Here is a 7,985-nt window from a genome sequence, read left to right as displayed (position 1 = left end):
AAGAAATTTTGCAGAAGGCAGCCAAGATGCAGCAAGTCACTTTCAAGGGGCAAAGAATCAACATATTCCCGGATTACCCTCCAGCAATTGTAAAACGCCGCACGCTTTTCATACGAGCAAGGGAACTGCTGAGGGACAAACCTGGTGTCAAGTACGGTCTACAGTACCCAGCAAAATTAAGGATCTCATTCAATGGCAAGGAATATTATTTCACGGATCCAGATAAGGCCGTCAAGTTCGCAGAAAACTGCTTTGGATCCGGGTGATTGTTTTAAAGATGTCACGCATCTGAGATAGGCCTAAGTGCCAACAATACAACACTTTGAGTGTAATTATTTTGTTATGATAAGTGTAAAATTTCCATAACCACGACCCGTTATGTATCCGTTCCTTTCTTTCCTTTTGATTTTTCTATATATTCTGAGATGTTCTTCTGAAATTCTCTACTGTGGATCGGTGTTGATTATTGTTTGAAGGTCAACTGAATAAGATATTTATGTTAGAAATGACATTTTTCACTCATCACTGTTCTGATTCTAATTTGTTAATTTTCAGTTTACCTTGTCTCGCGCCGCTGGTTCTAATTGTCGGTCAGATGACGAGGTTGTTATTTAAGTTGGTGGGAGGGACCTGTTTAAGATACTTCAAAGTGTTAATATGTGTGGTGATAACGATATATTAAGTCCCTAATGATGCAGAGTAATGCTGTAACATCAGGTAACAGACAAGGGCTTGTTTTTGCTTCATGGAATGTGAAAGGTCTAAATCACCCTGTTAAAAGTAGTAAAGTACTATCACACTTGAAATCACTCGCTGCAGATGTAATATTTTTGCAGGAAACACACTTAAATCTGGATTCCAAGGATAAGTTGAAATGCAGGTGGATAGGAAATATATATCAGTCCAATTTCTCGGTTAAAGCTCGTGAGGTAGCTATTCTAATATGAAAAGGTGTGACATTTAAACTTGAAACCCTAAAAACAGATAAAGAGGGTCGGTGTATTATCTTGTCTGGTGAGATACATTACTTTAGTGAATGTCTACGCCCGAATTATGACTGACCCAGATTTTTTCAAGAAAGTGTTGGCTCTTATCCCAAATATGTCTCAAACTAATCTCATCATGGGGGGACTTTAATTGTGCCCTAGATGTGTATTTGGACAGGTCATCTTCTAAAAGAGCCCCTCACTGTAATTCAAGGAACTTTTTAAATGCATTTATTAATAACTCTAATTTAGTGGATATATGGAGAGTTTTTCACCCCACTGAGAGAGATTATACCTTTCACTCACAAGTTCATAATGTATATACACGCATTGATTACTTTCTGGTAGAAAACTAATTTATTTCCAATGTCTTGAATAATAAGATCCATGATATACTAATTTCAGATCATGCTCCTGTCACATTTGAACTTCTCCTTAATCTTCACGTCCTGTATGGAGAATGGATCCTCGACTTGCCAATGATCCTAAATTTTACAAGTTCATGCTTACACAATTGGAAATATTTTTTGAGAAAAATGACACCCCTGAAGTTTCACCAGGACTACTTTGGGATACACTGAAAGCCTTTTTAAGAGGATGTGTTATCTCATATCAGGGGTCCAGAAATAAACTGCATAAAGCAAAACTTTTAGAGTTAGGGAAACAAATTCATCAATTAGATAAGGAAAATGCACAAAATCCCTCATTAGAAACGTACAAAAAAATTCTACAGTTAAGATATGAGTACAATAAAATAGTTTCAGATAAATTAAGTAAATCATTCCTCTTCATTAAACAGAAATATTTTGAATTCGGAGAAAAGCCACATAAATTGCTTGCGAGGCAGTTACGTAAATTAGAAAGTGATAAGATCAAGACAAAGCATGGAGCACAATGTATTTCATCCAAGGATATAAACAACTGCTTTAAGGAATTCTATTCAATTCTATACTCCTCAGACCCCTGTATTGACTTACAAGCAATGGATAAGTTTCTAAATAAATGTAACCTTCCCTCTCTTACTCAGGATGAGCGTGATTCCCTTAATAAGGATATATCTTTAGGAGAGTTAAAAGGCACAATAGATTCCTTAAAGAGTGGTAAAACTCCAGGCCCAGATGGCTTGCCCTCTGAATTATATCTAATTTTGTGATTCCCTCTCCCCTTACCTGCTCAGAACATTTGAGGAGGCATCAGTAAATGGACTGCCACTGAGATTCAATGAAGCAATCATAACTGTTCTCCCAAAAAAGGTAAAAATACAGAGGAGGTTGAAGGATACAGACCGATTTCTCTTCTTAATGTTGATCAGAAAATACTGTCAAAAACACTCGCAAATAGACTTGGTAGATTAATCAGTGGTCTAATTCATCCCGATCAGAACGGTTTTATTCCAGGCAGAAATGTCTCACAAAAGACTAGGCGTCTTTTTAATATAATGCACCACCCCAAAACTATTCAAGACAATCTGGTGATAATCTCTCTCGATGCTGAGAAAGCCTTTGACCGAGTGGAATGGCACTATCTTTACGCAGTGTTAGAAAAATTTGATATAGGTGATACATTTATAGATTGGATTAAGATTTTGTATAAAAGTCCTACAGCACAGGTATTAACCAATAATACTTTGTCTGGTCCCTTTAATCTTCAAAGAGGGACCAGGCAAGGTTGTCCCCTTTCTCCTGTTTTATTGGTGTTGACTGTGGAACCTCTTGCTCAATCCATTCGTTCTGACCCTTCTATTCACGGCTTTAACACCTTAAGCGCTTTAAGCGAGCTTCAAGGAAAATTGATTAAAGGGAGCAAATATTGTCCCTTAATGGAAAAGGTGTGACTGCAGTCTAAGTGGAAGAGGGGTACGGAACTCTAAAAAATTGGAGAACCACGGAACTAAGGAAAAGGGATATGTAGAATTGCACAAGTGCCAAATACACCCCACTTTAACTAACACATTTTCTGCGGGAAACCCTGTACCCCTTTAATTTCCAAATTGCAGCTGAATATTCAATTCTGGAGAGCACTTCCGATTTCTCTGTTTGGCAGTATAAACGCAATTAAAATTATATTTTTACCACAGATATTATATCTTTTCCAGAATGTTCCAATCTTTCTGCCTAAATCCTTCTTTAGACAGTTGGATTCAACAGAATTAAGAAGGCACATCTCTGTAAACCTAAACAAGAGGGAGGTCTGGCACTCCCACACTTTCGTCTTTATTACTGGGCTTCTCATCAGACAAATTTCAATGTGGTTGGATGATCATAGTGCTCCTCCAGATTGGCTCCAAATAATTTGTGATCAGTGTTATCCCTATAATCCGGGAGCAGTGATTCTCTCTGCTGTAACTCTGAATCCTTCTATCTTTAATAGTAATATAATAATTGGAAATATACGTTGGATCTGGAAACAGATAAAAGAACATTTCAAGATAAAGTCCCTTTCATTTCTAACTCCTATTAATAGGAATCCATCATTTACGCCATCAATATTAGATGGGACCTTTATGCAATGGGAAGAATTGGGTATACGTACTATAGGAGATCTTTTCTTTGATGGGGTTCTGGCATCTTTTAGTCAACTGCAACAGAAATTTTAATTTCCACAGAGTCATTTTTTTAGATTTCTGCAGATTAGGAATTATATACGTGCTCATACATCTTCATTGGATACTACAATCACCCTCAATTATTGATAAATGTCTTGATCAGTGTAAAGGAAGTAAAAAGTCATTATCGATTATATAAAACTTGCTGCAATCCTTGAACTCTCCCTCTACAAGATTTCTTAAGGAGGACTGGGAGAAAGAACTAGGAGTTTAAAAGATATTAATGAACATTCTATTCCAGACACTGCCTTATTCAGTTTAAGGTCATTCACAGACTGCATTATTCAAAAAAGAAACTGCATAGAATTTTCCAAAGTGTTTCAGCCTCTTTGTGACAAATGTAGTTCAGTAGATGCTGATTTAGCCCATAGTTTTGTTTTTTGTTTCAAGATACAGAGTTATTGGAATGGAATTTTTGATGTGCTTTCAGAAATGTTTAGGGTGCAAATGCAGCCGGACCCAGCACTCATCATTCTGGGACTTTCTGAACATATGGATCCATTGTCAGGAGCACAGCACAAACTGCTTGCATCTAGTTTAATTACAGCCAAGAAGTTACTCCTGTTGTTCTGGAAGAAAAAGGAGGCTCCTACTGTCAAGTTATGGCTTGGAGAGATGTCTTCTACTTTACATTTGGAACAAATCAGATACTGTTTGAAGGGAAAATTTGAGTTTTCCAAAAAGTGTTTCTCCCCCTTTGTCTGTTCTTTTTCCTTTTCCCCCACTTTTTCAATATCACACTCATTCCTTCAACACACAAGAACACACAAGAACACACAAGAACACACAAGAACACACAAGAACACACAAGAACACACAAGAACACACAAGAACACACAGCATCATTTCACATCCACACACAACTCTCCTTTTTTTCCTATTCTGGAGAGCCACAAACTGAGAGTGTTTAAAAGCCTCACAGTAACCTGCAACACCTGTGCTCACTAATTATCTGCACACACACCAAATTAACCCGTTAGTGAATTAGTGAAATCCCCAAAACCAACAGGAGGGGAGAAAGAGTGAGAAAATGTCTTCTAACACAAAACATTACATTATTGTCCATTGCATGTTTTTACACTCAACATTTTATGGTGTTGCAGACGACTTGGAACTTGGGATTTTCCCACTTCCGACTTGAATAATGCTGCCTTCAAGTGGACCTGGGAAGCTCGCTCATTCCTCTGAGTTGGACATCCGTTACTATGACATGACACGCATTAAAGTGGGAAACTAAATTAGAAGCTGAACTCAACAAATACACAATGAACGGCGGCAAAAGCTTGTTTTCTGTTGTACTGGTGAATAAACATCACTCATACACAACTTGTTGATAATGAATGATATCTAACAAATAATTAGTTAATTTGCTTAAAACAAAACACAAATGGTGAGTCACTAGTTCACTGTCATATACAACTAAATAATATTTTGTAATAAAGTGCAGAAGTTGAAATAATTTAGCAAAATCATTAATTACCATCATCTTTCCTGTCGACACGCCCCTTCAAAAGTCCCAACTCAGCAATTCAGGCATAATCTAGAATTCCGAGTTTCCCACTCGTAAGTACGACATCGCTGGTCATTCATGTGCTCGGAACTAAATAATTACGATACTTCCGATTCCACTTTGGCACAGTTTCGACTTGTGAACTCGGGGAAAAATGTATCAACCCCGACGTCAGCAAGTAGCGTCATTTGATGTCATTTCCAAGATGGCGCGACCTCCAAGCATAATCCGGAGCGGGTTTAAGCATAAAAACAAACTTTTGAGTATTTTAACTGCAGGAAATGTCTGTATATGCAATATACAATAAATATACAAGAGGGGGCTAAGAAGAATGCTAGCTAGCATCTGGAAGACTGTGCATGTGTTTATGAATTTGGCATGTGTTCATGTGACCGTGACGTGTGATTGACCGAAACGAGGTCAGAAGTGAGAAACTTCAACTCAGATGTTCAGCATTCATTTCTCACATTAGATTGATTGATCAGGTCTGGACTCCACTGCACATCTGAGTGATGTCACTTCCTGATGCACTTCTTCTGATCTGAAAGTGGGAGCCTGAAACCTGAAAATTTCCAAGTGATAATGAAGTTTTCTTAATTTCACAACATCAGTAAAATGTTAAGCAGATGAAATTGACACATAAATTTGTCCTGATTCCTCTGTTTATTTCACTGAACCATCGGTTACTATGATATATCTTAATACTTTTATCCCTACGGTTGTTGTATTCACATGTTACAATGGCTGCTTCTGGAAGATAAGGCATCTTCCTCTGCCCAGTCAGTCAAGAGTCACTTTCATACATACAACCTCTGGAATATGAATGACATTTCTCGTTTAGAGGTCATGCGGGAATAGGACCCATTGGGAAATACCAGTAATTCAGCTCTGGCAAATTCCCAGATTGAGAAGTTTAAACATCACCGGAAAGGTTACGAGAATTTCAACCAATTGTAATTAATAACTAAAAGATAAAGATTGAAATGTATGAATGTAATTTGACATGTAATTGTTTCTTATTTCTGCTGTTCTCCTGTAACGCTCACATTTTCTGCTGAGAGGAAACAGTTTTGAATGTCCCGCCCCTCTGATTAAAGCACAATATCAGACTGTCTGTTAGTCAGGACTGTCAAACCAACATCACTGTTCCTTCAGTTCTCACTCATTCACAGTAAAGATGACAGCACACGCTCTCATTATCTGCTCTCTACTGCTTTTCATTGCTGGTGAGAATCTGTTTCAGTGCATTTCACTAATATAAACTCAATTTAACTGTAGAAAGATTTTTATTATTATTATTTAAAGTGTCAAAAATCTCTTGTGAAATAATATTTTATTTTGTGTTTCAGAGTGTAATGGACAGTACACGGTCACTCAGAGTCCCTCAATAACAGCTCAACCAGGACAACAAGTTCAAATAAACTGTAAAACCAGCAGTGATGTCTACCGGCACAGTAGTTATGGACACTTCTTGAGCTGGTACTTACAGAAACCTGGAGAAGCTCCTAAACTCCTCATATATATTACAAACAGCCTCCAGACTGGAACTTCATCTAAATTCAGTGGCAGTGGATCTAATAGTGATTTCACTCTGACCATCAGTGGAGTCCAGACTGAAGATGAAGGACATTATTACTGTCAGAGTGAACACTACATCAACAGTAAAAGTGTGTTCACACAGTGATAAAGTGTCGTACAAAAACCTCCTTCAGTGAAAGAGGAACTACTGATACAGAAACAGTTTCTCTGAATGTTTCATTATAAATTGACATGGACACAAAGTTTTAGATTTTGATATTTCACACTCAACACTACATATGAAACTGGACGACACATTTTATTATAAAGGTCAATTCAGTCATTTTTGGTTGATAATTTACTGGCTGATATGACACTAGTCTTAAACTTTACTGACACCTATCCATGTGAATACAGCATCATGCAAACATAAAACATTTGTTTTCACAGATGTCATATTTGAATGTAATTCATCACTTTAAACATTTGACTTGTTTCACCCCCTCAATTGGACAGACTCATATAAAGTGAGAGGTGATGTCACATACATGTTGTTCAGGTATTCAAATAGATTCATCTAGTGCTGGAGTCTCTTGTTTGATGGAGTGTGTGTGTTGATAAAGTGATTTTTCACGAGTGTTTTTAAGACAAGACTTGAGGAGAGTCGAGAGCACAGATATCAAAACTAACTCTAATAGAGAGACAATTCTTCTTCAAGACACTCGACTCCTCATTTCTGAAAATGGAAAAACACATCCAACAGAATAAAGAAGAGTCTCCCTCCCTCTTTCTTTCTATTCTTCTTCTTTTAACACACAATCACACACTTTCCTTCAATACACTCAGTCACACAGCACAATTTCACTCAATGTCAAAGAACTACAATTCAGTTCACAGTCAAACACTTCTTCCTCTCTCCATGGAAAGACACAAACTGAAGTCTCTCAGTAATCTGTATCATCTGCCTCCACTAATTAACCTCATAATGAAGCTCATTAGTGGCTTGAACATCTCAAACAACACCAGCAGAGAGAGACAAAGTAAAGTAGTATTGATGTTGAATAGTTGGGTTGTATTAGTTGTTTTGATGTTTTTTGATGTTGTTTAGTCAGAAAAAGAATATGCTGGGTTCACACATTTTGACTACAGTGTTGTTTTGAGCAGTAATGAGTTAGTAGAAAATGTATTTAAAGGTTCAGTATGTAAGATTCAGAAACACTTGTTATTAATGACACTTGTGGCCGTTAAGTGAACTGCAGCAGCGACCTGTTGCCCGTGCTCGTGCACACACTCCATAGGGACGCGAGCATTGGCCAAAACAATGACGTAATGTACAAAGAGACTGAACGTGATTCACCGGCATCAT

This window comes from Xyrauchen texanus, chromosome 41 (assembly GCF_025860055.1).
Source record: "Xyrauchen texanus isolate HMW12.3.18 chromosome 41, RBS_HiC_50CHRs, whole genome shotgun sequence".
Lineage (NCBI taxonomy): Eukaryota > Metazoa > Chordata > Actinopteri > Cypriniformes > Catostomidae > Xyrauchen > Xyrauchen texanus.
This window is presented reverse-complemented; position numbering follows the sequence as displayed.